The 21,643-nt window shown below is 40.3% G+C and overlaps 1 pseudogene; it reads left to right on the top strand.

The window, feature by feature from the left end:
• The first annotated feature begins 248 nt into the window (after positions 1–248).
• LOC136322313 (large ribosomal subunit protein uL24-like) lies at positions 249–21,196 on the top strand (annotated as a pseudogene).
• Positions 21,197–21,643: the final 447 nt, after the last annotated feature.

Here is a 21,643-nt window from a genome sequence, read left to right as displayed (position 1 = left end):
GACAATGAACAATAAAGAAGTCATATCAGGTGGTGATGAGGAAGGAAAAGCCAATCAGGATAAGGGGGCAGGAAGTACTAAGGTAGAGATGGGTAACTATTTTCAGAAAAGTGGTCAAGCAAGATGTCGCTAATAAGGAGACATTTGAGCAGAAACTTAAAGGAAATGAAGGAATTAGCTCTGGAGATATTTAGGGGAAGAACAGGCACAGACAGGAACAGGTCTGGTATGTCTGAGAAATGGCAGGGATGACAGCTTTGTGGAGTGGAGAGAACAGTGAGCACACAGCAGGGGATGAAGCCAGAGGTAATGGGAGCCCAGCAATGCCACCTTCACAGATGCCAGTGAGGAGCTCAGCTTGTCCTCTGAGTGAGGTGGGAGCTGCTGCACAGTGTGCACAAGGGAGTAACTGTGTTGAGATAAGATTGCAGGAGACTAGGCCAGAAGCAAGAGAGGGTAAGGGGATGTTGAAATAATCCAAGCAAGAGATGACGGTAGCCTGGACCCGGGTGACAGCAGCAGAGGTGGTGAGAAGTGGAGAGCATACCTTTGAAGTCTCTCAGATTTCCCACCAGATTTCTGTCTCAGCCACAGCCCTGCCCATGGCCTTTGTCACCTCTCACTGACTTATTGCAATAGCCCCCCTCAGAGGTCCTCACTGGACTTCCTAACCCTGTCTCTCCTTCTCTCACTTTAATCATATCCCTTCCCTGGGGAAGAGTCCAAACTTTCCTCCTTAGCTCTCAGGACCTTCCACTAGGTTCCACACACTTATTCAATGTTCTTTCCTACCCTAAACCAATCCCTACCAGTGCTCCACAAATTCAGTAACAACTCAGACAGTAACTGACTTTCTAAATGACCAAGAAATTTACTATTCAGTATGGCAATTCAAAATTAATAGGGTAGTTCTTTTAATTGGGTCTAACCACCAGATATCTATTATCTATTATCTTACTACCAGATAACTATTACAACAGATAGTACTGGCTAACCTTACATGCTCACTAAGTGCCAGACACTAATTTAAGAATGACACAAACAGTATCCCCTTTAATCCTCATAGCACCCCTATTAGATGGGTACTATTATTAACCCCAGTTTTACAAATGAGGTAACTAAGAAAGATTAAATAAATCGTCCAATGTCACAAAGCCAGTAAGAGGTGAGGTTGGTGTATAATTGGGATTGAATCCAGGAAGTCCAACTCCAGAGTCAGCCTTCTTAACCATAATCCTCTGTTGCCTCCCAAACTTGGTCATTCTGTCTCAAATTTCTCAATGCAAATTGTTAGGTTGTGTGTGCACTGCTGCACAACTCACTGCAGCCCCCAGGCCTTTGCTTAGCCTCTTGTCCTCCTCTTCCCCACGTCTCTGCCTTGCCAAATCACACCCAGCTCTTAAGGAGTAACTCAACCTCCTTGTTATTCCACAAATCTCTAAATGTAGTAGATCTTGCTGACCCTCCATTCTTTCAACTATTTGAAATCCATTGCAAATCACCATATTTGGTTTTTCTTTTTCTTTTCTTTTTTCCTTCCTTTCTTCCTTCTTTCTTTCTTTCCTTCCTTTCTTGTGTTTTCCCAACTATACTATACTGCAAGCTGCTTATATAGAACTATAAATTCATATCTCCACAGTATATAAAGCAATCCTGGGCTATTAAGCTCAACACACATTTTTAAATAAAGCTCCAGTGAGCTACATCTAAATAGGTCCAAAGACATAGTGAAGACAGCACTCAATAATGTTTCTTGCCTAACTAAGAGGATTCAGGAAAATGTTTCCTGAAACACCATCTATTAAAATTAACCCTTCTTATATAAACGCCATTGATAGCACTATTTATACACAAATACATGACATTTATATATTTGTCACTTTAGTATAAAGTCATTGAACACCTACTTTGTGTAGAATGCTAAGCCAAATGCTTGTTTTAAAAAGGAACAAGGCAAAACCCCAGCTGTTGAGTTCCCAGTCCACGGTATTCCTAGTCTATGTCACCATATCTTTTACAACATGGATGAACAGAAAAAAAACCAGAAAAACCATTTAAATCTACTGTAAGTGAAAGAGAATACAGTGTTTGGATCTGCCATTGGGACACCCAGCTAACAGAGGGCCAACTGTAGTTATACCCAACTTTCCAACTCTGCAGGGGATCAGTGCCCCAAACACCTGTGTTGTTCAACAGTCAATGACACAGAGATATTGATACTTCACAGAACTCAACTGTAGAAAGAATGCAAGGCCAATGAATGATTGCAATAGAAAATGACCATAAAAGTTACTTTCCCCATCATTCTTTCTTCCTTCTTCTCCCTCTCCCTCTCTCCCTTTTCATCAAGCCTACTTCTATATTGCCTTCCTTCACTTGGCTCTAACATGGCCAATTATGGTTTCCCCAGAATGGTACCCTCAGCCTCTAAACACTTCCAAGATGATCTTCCAGCTCCAGCACCACTGTCTATTAGCTATACTTTCCATATTCTAATCACAAGGTTCCAGCAAGAGAATCTAAAGGGCCCACCATATAATAGGTTTCCATTCCTAATCAAAACAGCAATGGCTACAGAATGGGGAAAGAATGTACAAGGTAATGTTGAATTGTATATAAGGCTGCAAGGGACCACTCTTCCTGAAGCAGAAGTTAAAAATGTAGGATGGTATCTTCTGTAGAATATAATGTGATACATGGTACCATAGTTTCTCTGGACCACAGATATACAGTTCAGATTCACACATTTCAAGCTTCACAGAATCACAGAATTTTAGAAGTATAAGGGATTCTAGAATCATTTGACACTATTTTCATACTTCATCTTAGTGGAAACCAAAGGACAAGAGTGGTTAAGTATAGCGCCCAGGATAGATTCCATATCCCCTGACTCTTAACGTGTTTTCTCTACTTGAAGCCCAATATTTACCAAACCAGCAGCCTTTTATTTTCTATTTTATTTATTTTTTATTTTTTATTTTTTTGACAGAGGCAGAGAGTCAGAGAGAGGGACAGATAGGAACAGGCAGACAGGAAGGGAGAGAGATGAGAAGCATCAAGTCTTCATTGTGGCACCCTAGTTGTTCATTGATTGCTTTCTCATACATGCCTTGACGGGGGGGCTACAGCAGAGTGAGTGACCCCTTGCTCAAGTCAGCAACCTTGGGCTCAAGCCAGCGACCTTGGGCTTCAAGCCAGCAACCTTTGGGCTCAAGCCAGTGACCATGGGGTCATGTCTATGATCCCATGCTCAAGCCAGCGATCCCGCAATCAAGTTCAAACCAGCAGCTTTTTAAGACCACCTTTGTCATATGAATGCTCAAAGATAGTCTAAACATCATCATAGTATGTAGGTTTGTTTGTCCTTTTTAGTATAATTTCATTACTACTAAGTACTTTGATGTATATAATCTATTTAGTTCTCATAACAATCATAAGAAGAATCATTAAACCTACTTAGTAGACAATTAAACTGAGATTTAAAGAAATCAAGACTTGCCTACATTTTATAGCTAGTACTGGGCAGAACCAGGATTTAAACCCAGTTTATCTGACTAAGCCCTTGCTCCTTCTGCTATGCCATGCTACCTCCATTCCCCAGGAATTAGTTATGTGTCAATCATAACAAAAAGGAATTGGAAAAGTAGACTTATAAGTTCAAAGGTTCAAGGAATTAATATATACAATAGAGGAGTAGGGTGCTCAAACCATGGATGCAATGTCCTGAATCCTTGACAATCAGGGCTTCTAGCACTTTCCTCCCTCAGCATTCATGTCTCCAGCAGAGCAGAAGAAACATTTTCCAGTGCACAGATTAATCCCATTTGCATGGAGCTGGCTCTCATACAAGATTGTTTTGCAGCAAGAATTCATTCTATCAAAGGCATCACTGTCACCTTTGATATGGACACTATCATCAGTAGCCCCTTTGGAATCATTCTTGAAGTCATGTATAATTTGTTTAGTCTGGTAAAATTCTCCACAGTACTCTAAACAACTTCAAATGCTTCTTAATAACTTGACCCTGTGTCCCTGGGACCAAACAACAGCAAGGCACAAATGTCTAATTCCAAACTGGTTCCAAAGAATAGCACTTCAAAGAATTCTGCACAAGGTAATTCCTTAAAATATGTATGCTTTTACTATTATTGATGTTTTTCTTAGCCATGTTGAGGATTCATTATCCTCTAAAATTCAATGCTGGTTTTTTGAGGAATCTCCATACTGCTTTCCATATGGGATGCACCAGTTTTTAGTTCCTGCACATTGGAAAAGGTTCCCTTTTCTTCACATTCTCACTAATATATGTTATTTGTTGACTTTTTGATAATAGCTATTCTGACTGCTGTAAGGTGGTATCGCATTGTAGTTTTGATTTGTATTTCCCTAATATTTAGTTATGTTGAGCATCTTTTCATATATCTATTGTACATCTGTATGTCTTCTCTGGAGAAATGTCTGTGTCCTCTGCTATTTTTCGATCAGATTGTTTATTTCTTTGTTCTTGAGTTGTATGAGTTTCTTACATATTTTGACTATCAACCTTTTACTGGATAAATTATTTGCAAATATATTTTTCCAGTAAGTAAGTTGCTGTTTGTATTGTTGAAGGTTTCTTTCTTGTGCAGAATTTTTTTAGTTTGATGTAGTCCCACTTGTTTATTTTTCTCTTTTGTTTCCCTTGCTTGAGGAGACATGTCCAACTTAGACTGATGGCAGACAGTTTACTGCCTATGTTTTCTTCTAGAAGTTTTATTATTTCAGGCCTTACATTTAAGTATTTAACCAATTTTGAGTTTATTTCTGTATATGGTGCAAGAGAGTGGTCCAATTTCACTTTTTTTTTTGCTTGTATCCATCTAGTGTTCCAAACACCACTTGTTGAAGGGCCCGCCATTACTCCAATGTATATTTTTATCTTCTTTGTCAAAAAACTAAAAGTAGATATACCTTATGACTCAACAATTCCCCTTGTGGATATTTATCCAAGAACAAGATTGCAGCATTATACAATAGCCAAGATATAGAAGCAACCTAACTGTCCATCTATAGATGAATGGATATAAAAGATGTGGTATATACAAGGGTGTGAAACAGAGTTTATTTTTGTATTACTATTTATTAATAACCATATTATTTATTAATATTACAACTGTAAACCTACTTTTGACCACCCCTGCATATCAAATGGAATATTATGCATCAGTATAAAAGAATGAAATCTTGCTATTTGTGACAACATACATGGATCTAGAGGTTACTATGGCAAGTGAAATAAGTCAAAAGAGAAAGACAAATTTCACTTATATGTGGAATCTTAAAACAAACAAAACAAAAACAGGCTCATTGAAACAAGATCAAAGAGATGGTTACCAGATGGGAGGGGTGGGAAGGTGGGTAGAAAGAAGAAGGAAAATATGGTCAATAAAACTGTGATAAGTTTACACAGTGACAGATGAGTGCTAGAATGAATGAAGTGATCATAGTGTAAGGTATAAAAATGTCGAATCGCTATATTATTCATCTGAAACTGATATAACCAATATAAGATTATATATCAACTTTAATTAAATAAAAATAATTTTACTTAAAAAATCATATGCTGGACTCCAAATCAATCATATGCTTTGCTTTCAAGATATTCTGATAAGGTTATTCTGATAAAATTGCTTTTCTTATTAAACTTTAAGAGGTATCTGTAAAACTAAACGCCTTGGCAATACAGGGTGCTAATTGTCCTTTAATGTCTTTAAGTAGTGTATTTTTTATAAGTTTGGCAGAAAACCCAAACTATAAATGTGTGACAATAAATATGATAGATCAAGCAGTGATCCTTAATACCTCCCAATGCAGATGAAATATATCAAGCAAATGAAGAGCAAAACTGACATAAAAAAGATGTTATCACTCATTTTAATATGTAAAGACCCAGCAGGGATTTCTATGTAAAAAAATTTTTAAAAATTAGAAAATCATAAAACGAGTCTTTAGCAGTCAGTGCAGTAGTCTTTGATCCATTGCTATTAAAAGACAAGACTTGCCAGACTTCACTCCTGTAGTGGTGGGGGACGGGTGCTTCAGTCCCAGACTCCTTGTTCTAACTCCTCTCCCTCTGCCAGGCCAAATAATGTGCACACTAATTAAATCTTCTATAGTGGGGGGAGGGAGAGAGCCTGGTGAGAGCCCAAATCACTTTCATCTTTTCTGGGGAATATGAAGAGTTAAAGCTTTACCTATCTAGCCTCTAAAAAAATCCTTCAAAACTCAGCCCCACAGTGCTAACTGGTTGATGTCATTTATAAGGAATCTAATAATGTTGAATAATTTATTTTAAAATGACAGATGTTGAAAATATAGAGCTAAATATATTCTAGAGAAGAATATATTTGTGATGATCCTATATACAATTTCCTGTCAGAACTGAGTTTTGTTTTTGTTTGCTTTTTTTTAAAACAATCTTTAGATACCTCATTTTAATACTTACAATGAAGTAAATTTAGGACAAGAGCAATTTTGCGCCAGTAAATGAGGCTGGATTATGAATCTGTCACCCCACCAGTGCATGCTCATCGCCGTGACGCTGGTCGGAGACAGAGTGGGAAACAGAGATGTCACTTGCCCTCCCTCACTGAGTGTCCATTCTGGTGGGAAAACTGACAATAAACAAACAAAGAAACAAACACAAAAAATAATTTCAGATTATATTTAATAAAAATTAATAGTCAACCCATTTCCAGTTTTTATATCACTTTATAGCTCTTTGACCATGCTTATGAAGCCTCCATATGAAACGCAACAGCTTTTTTCTCAATTCAGTCTTTGTTAGTTCCCGCTCCATTTAAAAAGAAAATCTTCATGAAGAGAAATTTAACATTATGTCATAATTATGTCATCAGAGGAACTATATTGTCCACCTTAGGCTATTTAAAAAATTATTGCTTTTTCATCATTTCATTTCACATTTTTAAAGCCCTGGAGACACTTTGCAACATGGAAATGCAGTTTCTCACCACTCACAAGATCTCCTTTTCTTGCTAGTAGATCAACACTTGTTCTTTGTGGGTCCTATAAAAAATAGAATAAGGGGGAAAAAGTCAATGTTTCATTTCTGTAAGTGCCAACATGAAGGTAAAGGGACACAGAAAATAAAAAGCTGCATTGCCTGACCAGGCAGTAGCACAGTGGATAGAGCATTGGACTGAGACACAGAGGACCCAGATTCGAAACCCTGAGATTGCCAGTTTGAGCACAGGATCATCCAGTTTGAGCGGGGGCTCACCAGCACCAACTTGAGCACAGGGTCGCTGGCTTGAGCATGGGATCATAGACATGACCTCGTGGTCGCTGGCTTGAGCCCAAAGTTCACTGGCTTAAAACCCAAGGTCGCTGGATTGAGCCCAAGGTTGCTGGGTTTAGCAAGGGGTCACTTGCTCTACTGGAGCCCCCTGGTCAAGGCACATATAAGAAAGCAATCAATGAACAACTAAGGTGCCGCAACGAAGAATCAATGCTTTTCATCTCTCTCCCTTCCTGTCCCTCTCTGTGTCTCTGTCTCTCTTGCAAAAAAAAAAAAAAAAAAGATAAAAAGCTGCATTAAGGATACAAGATGGCCCAATCAACTTCTCTAGAGAGAAGAGTCTTAGAAGAGCTGCCTCTTTTGTAGTCATGACATAATATCAAGTAGAACTGCTTCCAGTATATTATAGAGTGGCACCTCAGCAACTATTCAACTAAGAAAAGGAAAACACTCTAGGTACATCAGTCCATCTTGGATTATCTGTTTAATAGTATTTCAATGTACTGAAATGTCCTCTAATCTACTACATTGTTATTTAGCTTTTTTTGTGCTGACATTTTTCTCTTACTCTAGTGCAGGGACTTCCTCCTAAACTGGCATGCAGAAACTATTGATGGGTAGCCTCTTGACTATTAAGAATAAATTTATTTTCCCAGGGTTCATATCAAATATCACTTTGTCCTGAATACCTTTAATTTTATTATTATTATTGTTAATAATAATAATAATAATAAGAGCACTTTTATTAATTGGATATTTCCAATGTACCAGGTGCTCTTCTTTACATTATTGCTCATGCTCACAACAGCCTCCACATTAGTTATTAGTATCCCTCTTTCTGTAGTAGAAGAAACCACCCAAGGTCACACAACTGAAGAGAAACTCTTCTACAAGTGTCTGTGTCTCTTTTGAAAGGTCTGAAGGGTGTCTTTTAAGACTTTTGCTACTGGACAGGTTGGCAAATAGAGCAGGAAAGAGTCTATCCTCTGGCTATTACACGGGACACATTAAGGCATAAAGTTAAGAGATAGGCAACTTACAGAAGTTCTGTGTTTCCTGCGGGATATTTTTGTGTCTGGAGGTGAGTCAAGAATGCCAGTGGCAGAGTGTGAGAACTATAATCAGTGCTATGGGACTCAGCAGACATGCCTTAAACAGAGGAAAGAGAATTCCAATTTAGGCTCACTCTTTCTAAAGCAGGCAATAATTGAGCAACAAACTGACTCCCAACCACAGGTTTAAAGCATGGGGTGTTGGGACCAACCCTCCCTGGCAAACCCAACCTTGTCCCAGACTAATTTTTAAGTACTCCTACCTTGTGGGTAGTATTATTAGCCTTGCTATTATAGGACAAACAAGGGTTTCAGTCAGAGGAGGCCTGGGGGGGGGGGGTGGCTTAAGTATAGTTCTCCATTCTTTTCCTCTCTCTCACTCTCTTCACATCACCACTGCCTGCAAATCAGCTTAAAATAGTCCCAACTGCCATTGGTAGACTTCATCCCAGTCTACAAAGCCCTTTCACACAGCTTATGTCATTTAACCTTGTGAAACAAATATTATTAGTAGCCCCATCTTAAATAGGAAGATGGTTCAGAGAAAAGTTATGACCTGCTTCAAATCATACTGCCAAGAAGGACCGGAGTCAGAACTGGGTCCAAGTTTTCTGGGTCTTCTACTCTAGAAGGGGACAAATAAAAGTGCACCAAAGGTGTCATGTTGTTACCACTTGCTCCTCCTATCTCAGATTTTAGGATCATTTACTGGATTTAATGGTGTTCTACCATTAACTCTACCCACCTCCAACTAAAACGTATTTCCGTCTTACAGGACTATCCTTTTAAAAGCCTGTAGTTTAATTTCATTCATGAGAGTTTATAGAGAACATTGTCCTTTGTAAGTGTCTGTTCCCGCCACCCCTGAGGTTTATAGACAATACATACAAGTGTTAGTCAGTTTCAGATGTGTACATTCTTTTGGTTGCATATGTCCAGTGTAGTCTGGGATTGATTTTCATTGCTTAGTTATGAAACTTCACAGGGAGATAGCTTTTATAAAGCACACACAGACATTGAGTATTCTTGGTCTCTACAGTACTCATTCTCATTATCAAGATAGATGCTCATTCGCAATGAAAACAGCTTCTTGTCATTTGGAATGGAAAAGAAAGAAGAATTTGAAATTATTGCAAGCTATCAGGCTAATGGTCAGCAATTCAAGAAGCAATGATCTAGTTTGTGGACTTTCTGTGTTTTTACACTACCTCCCCCTGGTAGCCTACTTGCCAAGTTAACCATTTATTATCATCTCCAGAGAGTGTTAAAGAAAAAGTGAAGGTGAGATTCAAAATGAAATTTAATAAATGATTATTAAACACCTATTTTGTGCCAGCCACTTACAAAGGTAGGAGATTCCTAAATAAATAATATATAGCCTCTATGTGAGTTGCTGTGATAAACTCTGCATGAAAGATATGTATAAAATGCTACAAAACCCTGGTGAAAGAGCAATTAACCTGGAAAGAGAGGAGGTGAAAGCAACAGGGGGGCGAGGGAATGGCATTTCTGCTAGGACTTGAAAAAGTTGACATCTAAGAGGAAACAAAGAGTAGGAATGCAAGATGAGTGGGGGAGAGAAGGAGTGGCGTTTAAAAGTACGCATGTGCTCTAAGAAGAGCAAGCAAGCATGCTGGCTCTAATCAGTAGAAATTAATAGTGAGGGATTGGGGTGATTTCACGAAGGCCTATATGAGTGGTGAATATGTATCTTAGTTTGCCTGAGACAGTCTCAATGTATGATTACTATATTAGTGTAATTATTATAGCACCCCCTTTTACTCTCAGCTTACTTTGGGCAATAAATTACATGACTATGCGTATCAATCTAAGGCACACATGTCATCACTCTCCCCACCTTCATCCACATAGACTACTAATTTATCAGGGTACACATTCCTGGCGAAGCCTGGAATCATCTTCAGAATTCTACTGAAAGTGTCACTAGAACAGCCACATAGATTGGAATTGGACCTACAATGTGCCTGCTATGCTTTGGCCCAGTGAGGTTGCACACTGGCAGCTCACAGGCTATATATGGATTGCATTTGTGTTTTGTTTGGCCCACATGAGATTTTTTTAAATTCAGAGCCAATATGTGTTATGAGATTTAACTTAGAAATTTGTATTTTTGGCTTTTTTTGAGAGATGGAAAATTCCAGCAACATAGAACTTGTGTTGTTCTTTGGAACAATTGGCTGAAGCTGAAGATAAATACCACTATTTTGTCCCATAGCTACATGTTGACCTTAAAAATAAAACAGCTAGGTATTTTTAACCACTGAAAAGGGATTTATTAGGGTATAACAGAGAATTATGATTTAAGACAAGCATGTTATAGCAATAACTATAGGCAGGTTCAATAACGAAGAGGAACATTATAAAGAAAAAGGAGGAAGCTGGAAGGAGGTACTTTGAATGAAAGTTCATTGGAGGAAAACAACAGTTCAGGATGATGAAGGCTTCTCATTGACTGAGGGGTAACATTTCCCATTGGCTGGGCTTGTTGCTGGGCAAGGAGAAAATCCTCCTCCTGCTGAAAATGCAAGGTACATTTCTATTCTTGTTGGGGTCTAGTGGCATTGTGTGAGAATTCTTCCTTCTGGCCCCCTGACTTCATTTTAAATAAGGTTTTTGTTATTCAGTTTCACATATCTAAGGTCAACAGCTTCCAAGATGTCCCCCAATCCTTGCTTCCTGGTCTCTACATCCTCATGATAGTCCCCTACCACAGTGTATCAGGTTGGGTATGTGCAACCAACAGAATAGAAGTGATGTTTTGTCACTTCCAAGGTTAGGTCATAAAAGACTGTGATTCTGCCTTTCTTGGATCATTTGCTCTGGAGGAAAACTGCTGGTGTGTTCTGAGGAGAGAACCACATGGTAAGGAAGTAAAGCCTTCAGCTAACAGCCATGTGAGTAACCTTTAGAAGTGGGTCCTCCAGCTCCAGTCAAGTATTTAAATGACTAGAGTCCCCATCAACATTTTGACTGCAACCTCATGAAAGACCTGAACCAGAACCACTCCTCTGAATTAATCCCAGATTCCTGACTATCAGAAACTGTGTAAGAAATAGGGTTTGTTGTCTTAAGCTACTAGGTTTGGAGGCCACTTGCTACACAGTACTAGATAAATAACACATCAACACAATTTATTTTCTTACAATCTACTTGCATCTACAATTATGTTACCTATAGAGTATGGCTCTGAAGTAATTTGCAGTTACATGCCTGATATAGAGAAGAAATATTGTTGAAAATTTTAAGCAAGAAAGTGAGATGGTCAGATCTGGTTTTAGATATATCACACTAGCTTCTCTGAGAGGGAGAAATCAGAAGGAAAATCAAAATCAAGCTCAAGCTTCCTAAAAAGTTATAAGTAGGTCTTTCAACCTAATACAATAGGATATCATACAGAATCATGTCTAAGAGGGTAGGCTCTGGATTTTAGAGTAAAAAAATGTGAGTTAAAATCCCCATATCACCACTGAAAGATTATAGAAATTTGGCACATTACTCAGTCTTTCAGCTGCAAGTTACTGAATGCCACCTAGCAATGGCTTAAAAATTGTTTCTTTTTCTCAGTTAACTGGAAGTACAGAGTAGGCAGTTGCTAGGGATGATTCAGCTGTTCAACACTCCCATTGAGATCCCAGGTTTTTTCTACCTTTTACCTCTGCCTTTCTTAGCATGTTTGGTCGTTGCCTGCATTTCCAAGATGGCTACTGAAGCTCCATCACTTTTATACCTAGGGCAGAAAGAAGTGGAGACAGGATGAGAGCTTTCCTCTAACTATGTGTGTCTCATTTCATTAAGAAAGGAAAAGTTCTTCCCAGAAACCCCCAACAGACTTCTGTTTACACACCATTAGCTAGAACTGGATCACAAAGCCACCTTAGCAGTGATGGAGGCTAGAAAAGTGAGTAAACCGACACCCCCAACAAGTTGGGCACTGTTAAAAACAAGAAGGAAGAATGATTATTAGGTATTCAGTTGCCCCAACTGGTAAAACTAACTTCAGAGTATTGATAGAAGGGTTAAAATAAGCTGATACATGCTCTAGGACAGATACACTGCCTAGCATTTAGTAAGCCCGTGATGGCGAATCTTTTTATAAAAAACCGCCCACTTTTGCAGTGCTGGTCAACCTGGTCCCTCCCGCCCACTAGTGGGCGTTCCAGTTCCAGCTTCCATGGTGGGCAGGTAGTGGAGCAACCAAATAGCACCATGATTGGCCCACACCATGAAAGCTGGACCACCCACTAGAGGGCAAGAGGGACCAGGTTGACCAACACTGCAAAAGTGGTCGGTTTTTATAAAAAAAAGTTCGCCATCACGGTAGTAAGCGCTCCATAGATGTTAGCTGTTGAAATTATAATACTCCATACACCAATTGATTCAATCCTGCTCTAGGACTTGGCAGAGGAAGTTGTTATGACACTCAGCTAAGCTAAAGATCTTGAAACAAAGATAGATGAAACTATTGGTGAAACACAAAAAGAAACGGATATGCTTGTAATCATTCTGTTTTACCTTTCTTTCTCCTTTCCCTTATAACCACTGAAGTGTCTGTCGGGTTTTCATTTTATCATCTTCTTTAAATTATTTTCTAGTTGAGTATCTTTGTTAGAATTTAAGTACTTTGTTATTTTTTAAAAATATAACTAAAGAAAATATAAAATTTGAGTTATTAAATCTACTTGATTAAAAAAAACTCCTACAGCAACTTTACCTCTCAATTAACAATCCACACAATTTTATACTCACATGGTCTTGGGCACTGTGACCTACTCTTAAGATATATTTCTTTTAGATGATTAGCTCACATGAAGAAGTAGAAATATCTCCTATGTTCATGCTAAAATCATTGGCAGTATTGTAATCGTATTACATTAAATGCTTTACAACTGGCAGGCAACACAGCTCCCAGAAACTGAATTGCACTCATTGCTAAATCCATCTCAAGGCACTCTCAGAGTGGACCCACCATATACTTTTCTAACTATGGACAATGGTTTAGGGGCCAGGATTCAGAAACCATTGGCAGCTAGGTAATGTATACCATTAGAGAAAGGACAAGTGAGTGGCATCGGAGGTGACTTGAAAGGAACTGGAATGTGATACCCTCACTCCTAGCACTCATTCCACCCTCCCCATCCCATCCTACCCTACACTTTTCTGTCCTTCCCCAAACACACAAAACCCCCTAATATTTGCTTAGAAAGGAAGAAAGAAGGGAACAAAATTGCGGAAGAGAGCCTTCCAAGTTCTTTCTTTATGTGGGCAACATCTTCTTAGCCATTCTGTATTTTTCCACTTTCTTTTTTAACAACAAATATACATTACATCTGTAACCAGGAAGAAGAAAAAGGACAGAATATTACAAAATCGGGCAGCAAAGCAATAAGTGGCATTAAGTTTCTCTTCATATCTGACCTGAGGTCAAGGTGATTCTTTGCTCACCCAGATGAGGTTTGAATTTTTGCCCTGAAGTATGAAATATCATCACCTTTACTTCTCCTAACTTCAGTTTGTGATCAACTCTGGGTCAGCAGTTACAGAACTGAGCCGGAATGATTCACACTGCTGCTTGCAGCGCCCAGCTCGGGGTGACACATTGGACTGCATAAGCAGTTTCGGGTAAGACCAAACAGCTGAGCTGCTGCAAACAACCTACAGTACTCTTCTTTGTTGTTTCTGATTAAATCTCCTTACATTTTGTTGTTGCTGTTGTTGTTTTCTTGGAGAAGACAAGGGTGTCTCATTGAAGCTGCAGGGAAATGACTGAATTTTAATGGAATCTAATTGGCTCCCATGGTTATCTCGAAGGACCTGTGGTCATAAAAGTTAATTAAATTAGATTCATTTACATATTCACGTCCACTTCCTTCCCTCACTTTAAAAAACCAGAGAGAGAGAAAATGTATCCCTTCTCACTGGAGAGGATGCACAACAATGTCCAAATTGCTTTCTTTTTATGCTGGGCATTAGAGTAGTAGGTTATTTCTTTAATCCTGTTGCCTAGCTTGTATTCTTCACTTTTCTTCAGTGAATGTCAATGCCAGAGTTAACTTGGTACACACTGCAGTTCTCACTTTGAAATATGGAACCAGCCCTTTATCAAGAGAGCTTTGCCATTTTTAAAGACTGAGGTCATTTTCTAAACAAAAGGTGAATTCCGAATGTTCAGTAGAAGAGGAACTAAGCAACATTGACAGCCACAGGACTGGCTACATCAGTTCACATTTGTGTGTGTGTGTGTGTGTGTGTGTGTGTGCGCGCGCGCGCGCGCGCGCGCGTGCGCATACACGCATGCACACTTTATTGGTTACAGTACAGTCTATAGCTTTATTATGGGTCAGAGGAATGGCGCGATTGGACCCTAAAAGGCTGTCTAGCTCACTCCACTACCTGTGGTAGGCCTAAAATAACCAGCTGAAATAGAACTTTGGCCTGATTTCTAAAGCCTCTAGGGAAGGCATCCTCTGTACTCGACCCATTTTTAACAATCCTCAATATCATACTTGAAAGCATCCTCTTGTGTCAAACCTATATAAATAGATCCCCTTCGTTGCTCACGAAAGGCTCATTCTCAGGTGCATGCAATGCAGGTGTGGACATCAAGCTCAGTCCTGCCATTCTGCTGGTACATTTCCTTGAAATATCAGCCAGTGCCTGGATTGGTCTCTAAGGATTAAACGCAGTATCTGCCTGACTTCCCCCCACCACTCTAGCTTGTTAATCTACATAAAGGTATATTATTATCTTCATTCTTCTTCTCACGAGAAGACAAAGTTGATTTAAATTTTTTTTTTTTTTATTGAACACAAGTGTGCCAGATCTTACATTAAGTTATTGGGAAACAATCATGGGCAGGGACAGATCAAGACCGTGCCTTCATGCATGGAACTCATATAATACAAGTAATTACAAATGGACGAAGAGTTACAAAGAAGCTCTTATTTACTAAGAAATTGCACAGGCTGAGCTAACATGGACTGGGAAAACAGGAACACTTTCTGTATTCAAGACGTTCCACCTGAAACCTGAGAGAAAAATAAGAATTATCAAAGTGAAGAAGGATATTCATGGCAGAGGGAACAGCACACACAGAGCCCCGAACTAAAGGAAAAGTGTGGCCTGTTTAAGGCTCATTCATTGACATTCAGACAGCGGGACAGAAGCTGTGGAATTGCCAGATATCACTTACTGTCTGCACTTGCTCAGCTGTGAGAGGACTATGATAAAACTGGAACCCAATGCCCTAGTCCTGAATTGTACAGTTTGAGAACTCTGAGCAACAGTATTCTTGGAAACAAGAACCAGGCGTCTGGAGAAAAGATGGAAGAAAAGGGCTCATGTGAGCACCCAGAAAGCCTTGATTACACTAGAAGCCATATGTTATAGTACAATAGTAGCTGTCTGGTTTCCAGAAAGTTAGGACGCTGGGTGGTCTTGGGTAAGTCACCCTTCCAGGCTTTCCAATCCATTCTCTATAAAATGAGGGGTTTAGATATGGACCCTCCTAACTCATGTTCTAAAATGTTTAGCAACAATAGTCCCTGTATGGTTTGGTTCGTAAGAGGGTCACATTATTACTGAGCTAGCCTACATTTGTGCATAAAAGGAGAGGTTATTCAGGCACAGCCAGTAGGCTGTTCTCCAGCTCACTTTTCTTGTATTTTTTATTATGGAAAAACATACATAACATAAAATTTACCATCCTAACTATTTCTAAGTACAGTATACAGTTCTGTGGCATTAATTATATTCATAATGTTTTGCAGTCATCACTACTATTTCCAAAACTCATTCACTCCAATTAACTTTATTTTTTACAGTGAGGATAGCTTTTTTTTTATTTTTATGGTGATATGATTGACATATAACACTGTATTAAAAATGTACATAATGATTATAAATATACCCTAGCTGGTTGGCTCAGTGAATAGAGTGTTGGCCTGCAGTATGGATGTCACAGGTCTGATTCCCAGTCAGGGCACACAAGAGAAGTGACCATCTGCTTCTCTGTCCCTTTGCTCCCTCTTCTCCTCCTGCAGCCAGTGGTTCAGTTGGTTCAACTTGGCCCCAGGTGCTGAGGATAGTTCGGTTGGTCCAAGCGTCAGCCTCAGGTGCTAAAAAATAGCTCGGTTGATTCAAATATTGGCCTCAGACAGGAGTTCCTGGGTAGATCCCAATTAGGTTGCATGTGGCAATCTGCCTCACTATCTCCCCTCCTTTCACTTAAAAAAAAATATATGGCCTGACCTGTGGTGGCGCAGTGGATAAAGCATCGACCTGGAAATGCTGAGGTCGCCAGTTCGAAACCCTGGGCTTGCCTGGTCAAGGCACATATGGGAGTTGATGCTTCCAGCTCCTCCCCACCTTCTCTCTCTGTCTCTCTCTCCTCTCTCTCTCCCTCTCTGTCTCTCTCTCTCCCTTTCTCTCTCCACTCTAAAATGAATTTTAAAAATATACGGATAGATAGATAGATATAGATAAATATAGATATTGATATCCCCATGTATAAGACGCACCTTAATTCTTAATTTTGGAGCCCAAATTTTGAAAAAAAAAAGTATTACATAAACTTATTGAACTCAAGTTTTATTCATCATAAAATTCATATAACTCCTCATCACTGTCAAAACTCCCATCCATTAGCTTGTTCTCATCTGTGTCTGATGACAAATCACTGTCTTCAACAATGAGTGCAAAAACAAGTGCAAAAAAGTGGGAAATGCTAGTAAAAAGAACTACAACCACTGTATAAGACCCACCCAGTTTTTAGACCCTAAATTTTTCGGAAAAAGATGCGTCTTATACATGAGGAAATATGGTATATATATTGCAAAATGTTTACCACAATAAGTTTAGTTAATGCCAGTCACTTTTAAATGAGTCTGGACAAGTTCTATCCTTACAACCCATGAACCAGTGTATCATGATTCCTGACTTAGACCTTGAGGGACCAGGTACTGCTCTTAAAGCAAATGATGCTTTTTACTCCTGTATAACAACAGATATAAAAGGTAAAGATAAACTGATGAGGAAATTGCTAAGTAGTTAAACCCTCTCCTCTCCCTCTGCTTCTAGAAATGTTACCTTTTTCAAGGTCATGATTTTTAATACCCCAAATTTACTGAGCTCCATCTATGTGCCTTGCACTAAGTTAATTGCTTTCCACATGTAATTTGGCAAGTGAATATTATTTCTATTTTCCAAATAAAAAATTAGCCTGTGGTAGGGACCATAATTTCAACCCAAATCAGTCTGCTTTTAAAATTGAGCTCACCCCTCTATACTGAGCTGTTTTCCAAATACAGCTACCAGGATACCTCAACAATGGGTTTTGAAAAATGAAGGAAATCAAAGGAAGACAAAAATTCAATTTAAGTTCACACTATTCAGCCTAACTCAGATTTGTGATTGGTTTTGTCATATACCGTTAGCATCTTCACTTCAGTCTTTCTTCTCTCTAGCCCGTGGAGTTGAGAGCATTCACTGCCCCCCTTTTCAATGACAGCATGTGGCTCACTGACTTCATTAAGAAAATATTTAGAGCCCTGGCCGGTTGGCTCAGTGGTAGAGCATGGGCCTGGCATGCAGGAGTCCCGTGTTTGATTCCCGGCCAGGGCACACAGGAGAAGCGCCCATCTGCTTCTCCACCCCTCCTTCTCTCCTTCCTCTCTGTCTCTCTCTTCTCCTCCCGCAGCCAAGACTCCATTGGAGCAAAGTTGGCCCCAGCGCTGAGGGTGGCTCCATGGCCTCTGCCTCAGGCGCTAGAATGGCTCTGGCTGCAACAGAGCAACGGCCCAGATGGGCGGAGCATCGCCCCCTGGTGGGCATGCCGGGTGGATCCCGGGAGTTTGTCTGACTGCCTCCTCATTTCCAACTTCAGAAAAATACAAAAAAAAGAGAAAAAAAAGAAAATCTTTAGAGTTTCAAGGTGCTTAGCAGGCAGGAAGGGTTCATAGCCTAAGGAAGGACTGAGCTGCCTGCACCTCAGGTAGTGACAGAAGGCCAAGAGTAATGAGGCCAGGTGAGCAGCCCACCCTCCAAGAAGCCTTTGCAGTGAGTCTTAATGAACAGAAAATAAACGTTGAGACAAGGGAATTTGTCAGGTAAGTGAATGGGAGGAGTTCAGGCTTTGTTTCCTTTTTCCCTCAACGGGTGTTCCATGAGAATTCAAAATATAAGGCAGGAGAATGGGTTAAAAATAGTACAAGAAGAGCCAGTTGACGCTTGCCTAATAGAAGAGCGCTGTGGGTTATATAAGAGCACTGCAGGAAAAAGCCGCGGAGAGAAAAGAGCGTCGGTCGGAGCAAACATGCTGCACACGCTGCATCATGGATCTTTAAAGGCTCAGAATGAAACCACATGTGAAATCATAAAATAAAAAAGAAATATAGGGTTCCAAAGTATGAAGATTTTTGAGTAAAAATGTTTGTCAGACCTAACACCCTGCCTTGCAGGGCCCTCTGTGGTTTCCCTCTCCAGCCTCAGCCGCTGCCGCCGAACACGCTCAAGCACTGCTTTAACTCATTTCATTTGTTCTCATATGACTTCTCCCAGGCCCTTACTTTCCTTCTCTGATACCTCAGACTGGCTAGGTCTACTAGTTATACTTTGTATCTGTACTACCAACTCTGTATCTGTACTAACCTTATTATTCTTGTCAATATTGTTTAACTTCTGCTTTCCTGCTAGAAGATCTGCTCTCTAGGAGCAGGTCCATGTTTGCCTTGTTTATTGCTATATTGGCAACCCAAGCACAGTTAGGAATAAATGAATGACTGTTGGTGACCATCTAAGTTTCAAGCTGTTTTATGACAATAAAAAGCAAATAACTGCTTCTTTATTTAATTCATGCTTCATTCAAGGTTCAACCAGAGAGGCAGAATCAGTAAGAGCTTTTTTATCCATTTAAGTTATTTTTTACAAGGAATTGTCTTCCACCATTGTAGGAGCTGGCTGAGTAGGGCGGATATCCACAGGACAGGAAGTCAGGAAGGGGAGATCACAAGCAGGCAAAGATGAGTCTGGTGGTGAGGATATACTGCAGAAGCCTGGGCTCTCGGACCAGTGACTGACTACACATACTTGGCCCAAGAATCAGTGAAATAGAAGGAAGACCCAGTGGGGAAGGAAAGCAATTATAGGAGCAACTGCTGCTTCACCCCAATGATGCAAATCAGCAGGTTAACAACAAAAACATAAGTTTTGTGGACTCTGCTCTCCAAAGGGTCTAAACCCTCTTCTTAAAAGCTTTCCACTTATTTAGTCTCCTAATCTCCCCTTTGATTAAAGTCAGCTGATTAGGAACTTTACCTCTGCAAAATCCCTTCACAGCAGCACCTAAATTGGTGTTTGGTTGAACAACTGAAAGAAGGGGGAGGGGGGGTGCGTGCGCATGCATGCGTGCTACAAAATAGCTGCTGCCTTCCTTCCAACCCTTAATATTTTACAAGAGAATCTCCCTTGTAGCCCACCATAGCAACTTTCTAGAAACATGCCAGAAAGGGAATACATAAGGATGTATTTCAGCCTAGCCAAATGGGGACATCACAAAGCCATCAGAGATTACATCATAGGACAACTATCTCCTTAATTTACAATGTGATCCTGAATGAAAGAAATTAGTAACAGAAACTAGTGATATTCAGAACTGGGAGGGGCCACTTTGCTAGCAGAAATAGAGCTGACCCTGCAGAGGCAAAGGAACAGAGTGCATCCGGATAGAAGCACAGAGCTAACAGCCATGGTGGGGTATGGTCTCAAAACTAGAGGAGGTAAAAGGGAGGTCTTATGCCAAAATGGTGGGTTATAAGCTTGTATTCCAATCAAAAGCTGAAGAAACCCCATTCCAGGCTTCCCAGATGGACAACAGATGTTTACCTATGAATGTTTATTGAGTGAATCAATCAACAAACAAATGGATGCCTTCCTATAACTCATTTATTAAGAAAAGCTAGGCCCTGGCCGGTTGGCTCAGTGGTAGAGCGTCGGCCTGGCGTGCAGAAGTCCTGGGTTCAATTCCCAGCCAGGGCACACAGGAGAAGCGCCCATCTGCTTCTCCACCCCTTCCCCTCTCCTTCCTCTCTGTCTCTCTCTTCCCCTCCCGCAGGGAGGCTCCATTGGAGCAAAGATGGCCCGGGCGCTGGGGATGGCTCCTTGGCCTCTGCCCCAGGCGCTAGAGTGGCTCTGGTCGGGACAGAGCGATGCCCTGGAGGGGCAGAGCATCGCCCCCTGGTGGGTGTGCCGGGTGGATCCGGGTCGGGCGCATGCGGGAGTCTGTCTGACTGTCTATCCCCGTTTCCAGCTTCGGAAAAATACAAAAAAAAAAGAAAAGAAAAGAAAAGCTTAGGGCTCTTCCATCTTACCACCATTATAGAAGAGCCAGTGGTCAAAATAAACTTCAATCCCTTTATGACTTCTGACCTGAGCAAGAACTGTAAAAGGCATTTCAATGCACCTTCCCACATTCATAAGAAGATTATGTATTCTCTTTCCAAAGAGCTGAGTCAGAAGTACAACGTTCAATTCATGTCTATCCAAAAGGATGATGAAGTTCAGGTTGTGCGAGGACAACTGCAAAGGGCAGCAAACTGGCAAAGTAGTCCAGGTTTACAGGAAGAAATAAGCTATCTGCACGGAACAAGTGCAATGGGAGAAAGCTGATGGTGCAACCGTTCCCGGGGGCATTCACACCAGCCAGGTGGTTATCACAAGGCAAAGCTGGACAAAGATCATGGAAAGATCCTGGAATGTAAAGCCAAATCTTGCCAAGTAGGAAAGCAAATGGGGCAAATAAAAGGAAGAAGCAATTGAGAAGATGCAGGAGTAAAGTAATTTTATACACAACTTTCATTAATAACTTAAAATGAACAGAAAAAGGTGTAGGCACCTATGCTAAATTCTGGGGGGTATGGTGGTTAAGTAACATATAACCTCACCATGTGAAGGATCCCTAGGGATGGAAGGGATGGAAGATACAAATATTCAGTTAAATAGCTCAGGCTACAGGTCAATGGTTCTCTTAAGAAAGAGCCGTTGGCTGACAGAACAAATTGGCTGTCATCAGTCCTTTAATGGGTACTTGATACTTCCTTGTTGCCACACAGAGTACACAATAGGCTTTGCGCAGCTTCCAACACGAAATTGAGAGCCAGAGCTGAACGTCTAGTTGACAGTGACAATTTGGTGATTACAGAAGTCTAAATATAGCATATCTTGAATAATCAATGATTGAATCATGTGCTTTTATGCTTAGCCTATATCCGATGCCTCAGGA

The sequence above is a fragment of the Saccopteryx bilineata genome, chromosome 2 (assembly GCF_036850765.1).
Source record: "Saccopteryx bilineata isolate mSacBil1 chromosome 2, mSacBil1_pri_phased_curated, whole genome shotgun sequence".
Classification (NCBI taxonomy): domain Eukaryota; kingdom Metazoa; phylum Chordata; class Mammalia; order Chiroptera; family Emballonuridae; genus Saccopteryx; species Saccopteryx bilineata.
Note: the sequence above shows the minus strand (reverse complement) of the source record. Positions and strands in the feature narration are given on the sequence as shown.